Genomic DNA, 7,865 nt, shown 5'->3' on the forward strand with positions numbered 1-7,865 from the left:
CCTGACACATTACTGGGAATGTTGCATTATTGTGTTTGGTTTGTTTAGCAAAAATATAAGATTACAATATTTGATTAAAGAAATAAAATATTATTAGAATGTATATTTATCAAATTGTCTTTGTTATATATTTATTTTTTAGCAAGTTGAATTCAAAATATTCAAATGAAAATATTTGTATTAAAGATCATAGAAATATAAAGTTTTATTATTTTTAAATTATATATTTTCTTTATAAAATTTAAATTCATAAAATTTATATAATTTTTTTACAAAATTTAAAAAATAAATAGGTTTAATGAAAGAGTTCAATTTTATTTTAACCCATGAACTTTATATAAAATTCTAATTGTAGACTTTTTTTTATAAATCTAAAACAGTTTGAGGATAAATTTGCAATTTACCCTTTATAGAAAATATTTTTATTCAACGACAATAGAAGGATATTTTCGGGAAAAAATTGTCTTAAGAGCATTTTAGTCCAAAACTATGAGAAATGACAAATACCTAGATGACTGGGGAAATAACTTTTCCAGTCAAACACCCCCAGAATGCCACTGTTGGAAATGACTTATTACTCCTATTAGAAATTTTTGCAATCCAAACATGGGTATTACATTCCGGAAAAAAAAATTCCCCACAGATAATCTTCTTTTCTACCGTCCAAATGCACCTAAGAGATAAAATTCTAAAATTTTAAAAGGAATAAACTTATAAAATTCTAAGATGAAAAAAAAGTATTATTAATAAAATATATCCATGATATATAATAATTTAAAATTTTTAGAAAAAGTATTCCTGATCAAGAGCCAAAAGGAGACACTACGCCGTGGGGATGAGGAAAATACAATCTAATATGATTTTTCCCTTGATTCAATTCAACATATATATACTAAAGAAAAAGATCCCCAAAATAATTTGTTTGCATAAAAAAAAAGAGAGTATGGATTTCCTATAACACTACCTCTCCAGAACATCCACCATGATCCAGGTTCTGGTTCTCAACATTCTGACCTTGCTCCTCTTCAAGCTCCTTTATTAGCTGTTCTATTTGTCTTCTATAAACAGGCATGAAATGATCACTTATCATGCTCTGGGAAAGCCGCAATTTACTATACAATGATCTTGGTGTAAGGAAGATCCCAATCTTAGGCTCCCTTGTCCTTTGCCTGTTATCGGAGTCAATGGAGCTCGAACTATCACCTTCAGACTCCACCTCATCAGACTGAAGTGTAATTATATGCATTATCTTTCCAGCAGGGAAAAACCTGTGCACTTCCTTTGTTTCCGGAACTGAAGTATCTGACTGCCCCTCACCTCTCACCTCTTCAATGGCTGCCGCTTCTTCTTCCCTTATTTGGTTAACAACATCAGTCTCGTCACCTTCAGGCTTATCGTAAAGCTCATGCTCTAATTGTTGCCACAACTCAACTTCATTCATGCGGTCATCATGTGAGTTGTGGCTTATGAGCTCCTCGCCATCTTTGATATCAACATCTCTACTGTGATGTCGTTCATCATCAGAACATGGATACTCGATTTCTGAAGTCCATTCAACTGATGAAGACACAGGAAGTTCTATGGCTTCTTTTGTACTTGAAGGGGAAGGTGTTAGGAGAGCCTCAAACGCTTCTGCTTTCTTGGTGCTAGATTCTATAGGACTTCCTTCTTCATTCGAGTTTGATCGAGCAGCTGAGCCACGATGACGGGGTCCAATGCATGACCAGGAAGACAAGTCTATGGTGGGACGCCTCCATGCTGCATGAGCCATGCTCTGTGCTCTCCTCATAACGACCTATACATAACAATTCTAAGAGAACTAAGGCCGAAGGAATGAGAATTAAGGTAAATTCAACTTGGATAGCATTTTAGAACTAAACAGGATCTAGTAAAAACATCTTAATGGAGAAGTAAGAACTGGGTTCATCAATTCAACTACCTGTGTACCATTAGAAACTGGGCGTAAAATTGCCCCAGCCCCAGCAACTTTGGCTTTAGCACTGGCTATAGATGGAAGGCGAGAACCCAACGCTGAAGCAGATCGATAAACAGTACTTAGAATTCTTGTATGCTCAATTTGATTCCTCAGATCATTCAGCCAAGCAGATGCTGTCACCTGAAATAGGAAAACAGTTTCTTCATGATACATATTTGATATTACACAACCTTTAAGAAAATGAACCAGATACAGTCCAGAACAACATTTCAATGAAATCTTATTTGTTTCGAGCTCCTAAAATCTATCAGCTATCAAAAGCCACAAACCATGACGAGGACAATTCAATCACAACGCGGGGGATGTGAAAGGAAACCAGAGACAGGCAGACAACTGAAGGTGAGGCCAATAAGAGTTTTCAAGCCAATTATTTATTTGCTATTAAGGGCTTCAAAATCCTTCTAGTAGAAATTACCATGTTTCATTGAAAAGCAATAAAAGCTTAAGGAGCACATGCATATCAAATGAAAAATGCAAGGTACTAATGTCTTCTGCTTGCAGTAGAAATATCTCAGCATCCCTTTGTTTCACTAGGAAAGAATGTAATTTCTAAGTGACTGCAATCATTTACCTCAGCACGCAAATCATCCACAGAAGCAGCTGAGAATGTAGGCACCAAGTCAGCTCCATTTATAATAGAAGTAATAAAATCAGTCCCCGAGTCTGCTAACTCCCATGTCATACAAGCAGCTGCATGTAGCATAGATCAGTCTTATAATTACGTTCAACGAATGAAGGTATAACATTAAACAAACATCCTAAGCGTATGTCATGCTGCATTACAGCAGAGATGTTCAATACAGGAACAAGTGGCATCTATTCTTGGTGGCTAACAGAAGACAGAGAGGACAAACCTGGAGCAAATGTGACACAGGTTGTTGTTGATAACTCCTTTCGCTCCCGCAACACATACGTTAAAAGAGCACCAGTTCCTCCTCCCAATGAATGCCCTACAATCTGTTAAATCAAATTCAATAAATCTATTAATTTTAGCAAATTTAGATCATGTAGACGGGTTCATTTGTAAAATAATTAAAAGGTCAAAAGATTGATATTTACCCAATTAGCATTAACTAATTGGCAGATTATTGTCAAGCAAGCATATAAACAGAAAATAGCCACAGGAATAATTTATAAACATAAATTGCAAATTATGCCTTTACCTTAACCTTATAAGCTGGATATTGACCAAGCGCTTCAATAAGACGAGGAGTGGCAAGCTTAGCTATCCACCGAGCAGCTGCTACCATTCCACAATGTGCATAACCTAAAACTAAATCACTCACTCCACCCTTTTGCACAACAGAGTGATGGAATGGAACTACAGCTCCAGTTGCAGCTGTCAGGGTATCCTTGATACTGTGTGTTCCACGAATTAGCAGAAGAAAACATTTTGTTTTATGGTCTACTAGTATTGTAAATGCAGGCTTCAAAATCTGCAAGATTTCAATACATACAACACCACTAATCATTAATTCAAAAGCACATAAACAATACAATTGAATTATCATACCTTTGAAAATTGACTATAATATTAAAAATCTATCACATAAGAAATCCAAAAGTAGGGGGGTCAATTGAAACAAAATTTCATAAAAATATATGACTTACTCCTGCTTTGGGTTCTTGGAGAAGAACATCTTCCTCCGCATAACCAGTCTCCTCCAAAAATAAAGAAAATGGTTTTTTTGAAAAATGCCAACACAAAGTCAACAAGTTTAACAAATATTTAAGTTCAGCGGTTATATCTGGCCCTTTGAGCTCAATGCTATCTTTACCACCAAATACACTCACAACATGTAAATGTCCCTGAAAAAATATGACTATATTTTATGCAGAGCCAATATCAATAAATCAGTTAGACAACAAATTATTAAGAGTTTCTATAAACACTACTTCATAAAACATAAAAACTGATCTGGTTATTTGATTACAAAATAAAAGAAATTCCTTGAGGCGGTAAAGATATCATGTTAAGTCTTATAATTATCTCAATGGAATAAAACCAGAGCATTGTAGGGAGAATGCAAGATGTTTCTGCCTAAGAAGAAACAAATTCATGTACAGTTTATTGACTTTATAAATATCATATGAATTTAACTTTGATAAAAAAAAGAATCTAGGGTTTTAAACTAAACCGATAGGAAGAGCTACAAAAGCAAATCACTAGTTCCAATTGATGCTCATGATGAGGTGCAACAGGTTTATAATGCTGAAATTTATAGACATGCACAACTATAGCTGTCGGACAGATACATGATAGATATTATACTCAAAGTCTGAGAAACATGCAAGGGTTTAACAAATTTAAAAACAGCTAATAACATTTAAGGGGGGAAAAACAAAATCATTTGCAATGTATTCAGCCTTCCAATGAAAAACCTTACCATAAAGATAAATCTCAAGATCTAATATTAACACTGCAATTAACAATAAGTTCAACGGCTGTAGATTTAAACTAACTGGTACAGAATCAAACGTTCTGATAGGAAAAAAAATTAGATTTATCTTATACAAATTAAACTACCAACATTTTTATGAACAACTTTCCCCACCATTCCCGAACACTCATATCCTAGTTACAGGAATATATTTTTCAATCTAAAACCAAGAAAATGAAATCAATAAAATAAGCAAGGTGTCAAACAATACAGCAGCGGTAAAAATCAAAGAACGCATACGGTACCTGCCTCTTCAATAAGAAGTTGATCCCAAATGCCAAATCCCCTATGGGCCACTTGCCGAGAGTCTCAGAGTATGTAAACCTAAGAGTTTCAGACAATGTAGAAATCGTCTCCACCCATGTTGCAGGAGCTTGAATTAACCTATGTGAAATACGGTCAAGTCCCAATTGAGAATTAATGGATAAATCATTTCCATTTCCATTATCATTTTCATCATCACCAGAACTATTCGTCTGTAGTTTACGATTCAATGTATAATATAAAGGGCAGCTGCACCAGCTGCAGTAGCCATAGTTGCAGTTGCCATGAGTTTATCCCTAAAATATTAAATAAAAACACAGTTATTTGGCAGAAATTCGACAAATTCAAATATAGCCACAATATACAGAGAATGCTTTTTAAATGCAAAATGAAAAAAAAAGAAAAAAAGAAAGAGAAACGGTCATGATCTCCAGCATTATAACCTTCTATTTGGCTGCTAAGAAAACGAAAGATACCCAAATGCAATTCCTATTTCCAATAGCTAACATGCCTCACCGCAATATGAATATTCCACGGACTAAACCAGAAAACATATAAAATACACGTAATTCGAAAAGGGATACAAAACCTATAACCTAAACATGAGGAAAATCTTGAAAAGAAAACCCTAATAACTCGACAAATCAGAATATTTATATAATTAACGAACCTGAAGTGTTCGATTGTCACTGAAATTCTCCGATTTGATGCGATAACTACCTTCGTGTATAAGAAGACCGGTTGATCACTCAACGCGTTAACGAATGTCACTTCCTTCGATTTTTTTTTGGGTTGGGGATATGGGGTTAATTAATAGAATTTTTTTGTGATGCCGGTTTAGAGTACACGTGTCTGAATTTAATTGATCGAGAGCTAAGAAATAGGTATTTTTTAAATTTTAATCCGACCTTAGCTTACCTACGAGGAATTGTACCTTTCCGGTCTTGGGGAAGGGGTGGCAAAGGTACAAGGCTTGACAGATTTATTTATGACTAAAAAAAGTATTGTCGGAAATATTATTTTTTAATATTTTTGATAAATATTATTTAAAATATTATTTTTATCGAAAATTTTAATATTAGACGTTATTTAAAATGTTTAATATTTTTGATAAAACGTTATCTAAAATATTATTTTTTTATCGAAAATATTAATATTGAGTTATACCGAAAATTAGTTAGCGAAAATAATTTTTTCAATAAAAAAATAATGTTTTAGGTAACGCCTTATCGAAAATATTAAAAAAAATAGAATATTTCTTAACCTTATATTAAGAGTGTCGTACAACAGAAGTACCCATATTGTTGCCTCTCAAGATACACTTATAATTGGATTCAGATTATTTTAAATTTAGATTATTTTGATTTTTATTAGTGTAATAGAATTGGATTGTAATGAAATCAAAATATTAATCTATATTTTTTGAAAAGATAAGTTGTGCTAATACAATCAGTTATGTTCATGATAGTAATATCTTTTCACACGATATAACTTTTACAAATACGATATTAAGAGTTAATTGTATCATACATCCACAATCTATGATCCTCATTTTAAATTGGTTCCTAAATTTTTAAATATTTTCGTTTCATCCTTAAATTATGATTTTCATTCTAAATTAGTCCTCAAAATTTTGAACATCTCATTTTCATCCCCATGCTATGATCTTCATTCTAAATTGGTCCCCAAACTTTTTGAATATTTCAATTTTATCCTAAATTATTCATATGTACTAATCACATCTCTTGTTAATAAAATCATTAGGCAAGTTATATTATTCTATGTTTGAAAAAATAATATTTAGGTTAAACTACGGTTGAAATGGATTACATATTTGGATGAATCTAGGGATTAAATTGGAAGACCTAAAAGTTTAGGGACCAATTTAGAATGTGATTCATAGTTTGAGGATGAAATTTAAATGTTCAAAAGTTTAAGGACTAATTTAGAATGAGAGTTATAGTTTAAGGATGAAATTGGAATGTTTAAAAGCTTAAAGCTTAATAATTAAATTGATTATGCATATTTCTTTCCTTCAAATAAGATGACAGTTTAAGCATGCAATTAGGGATGGCAAACGGACGGGTCGGGTGCGGATACCCCCTCCCCCATCCCCATACCCACATAATATTTTTCAATCCACCACCCGCCCACCACCCATGATGGGTAAAAATTTTCAAATCCACACCCGCCCACGCGGTTATATTCTCAAATCCATCCACACACCCACTACCCACTGGAGACGTACCCGGCTAGACCCGCCTGACAATAAACTTAAGTTATATATAAGCAACAAACATAAAACAAACACATCTATTAAGAAACATAATAAAATAAACCAATGATTATCTGAGTTAAGTGTTAATATAGATCTTAAAGTAAATAAAACATCATAATAAAAGACATAATTAAAGTCTAGAAACATAAATGACAAACACATAATGTTTTTGTTCTTTGGCACAACATTCTAAAATTTCAAGCAATACTTGTGACATCTGATACTCCAGTATTACAATCATCATTCTCATAAAACACCATAATAAAACACCAATATTGCAAAATACTCGGTTGAAATTTGAATTTGAAAAAGTCATTTTCAATGGCGTTAAAAATGGAGGTTTGAGAAGCACAAGTGAAACACTTAATTCTATTCAGTGGCGTTAAAAATAGAGATTTGAGAAGCAACGATCTGACTCTGTTAGCAAAAAACGTAGGTGCTCAGTCACAAGATACTGATTTGTAGAACATTAAGAAATTAAGCTTAAAACAAATATTAAGATGAATCTAAAAAATAATTAAAAATTAGTACGAGCAAATAAAAATTAAACTCTTAAAATGAAATACAGAGGAGCTTAAATGAAATGACTACGGAATTGACTCTTACAAAATTAAATTTCAAGTAAAAAGGGAAGAAACATACCTGAATAAGCTGGAGAGTGAAGACAAGAGGTTTGAAAGAAAAAAATTTATGCATAAACTTATCCCTAATATTTGGTTAAATTACAAGTTATATCTTATACAATATTAGGATTTATAAATTAATCTCTTAAAATTACACTTAAATTCATAATGGTCCAAAATTTAATGGATATTTAGTTGGGCGGGCGGATGTGGGTCGGGTGGATGCGGGTCGGACAGATGCGGGGCGGGTGGATACGGGGCGG

At 33.0% G+C, this 7,865-nt stretch overlaps 1 pseudogene; it reads right to left on the bottom strand.

The window, feature by feature from the left end:
• Positions 1-802: 802 nt before the first annotated feature.
• LOC120174080 lies at positions 803-4,987 on the bottom strand (annotated as a pseudogene).
• Between the last annotated feature and the right edge of the window lie 2,878 nt (positions 4,988-7,865).

Source organism: Hibiscus syriacus, unplaced genomic scaffold (genome assembly GCF_006381635.1).
Source record: "Hibiscus syriacus cultivar Baekdansim isolate YM2019G1 unplaced genomic scaffold, ASM638163v2 tig00112000_pilon, whole genome shotgun sequence".
NCBI classification, from domain to species: Eukaryota; Viridiplantae; Streptophyta; class Magnoliopsida; order Malvales; family Malvaceae; genus Hibiscus; species Hibiscus syriacus.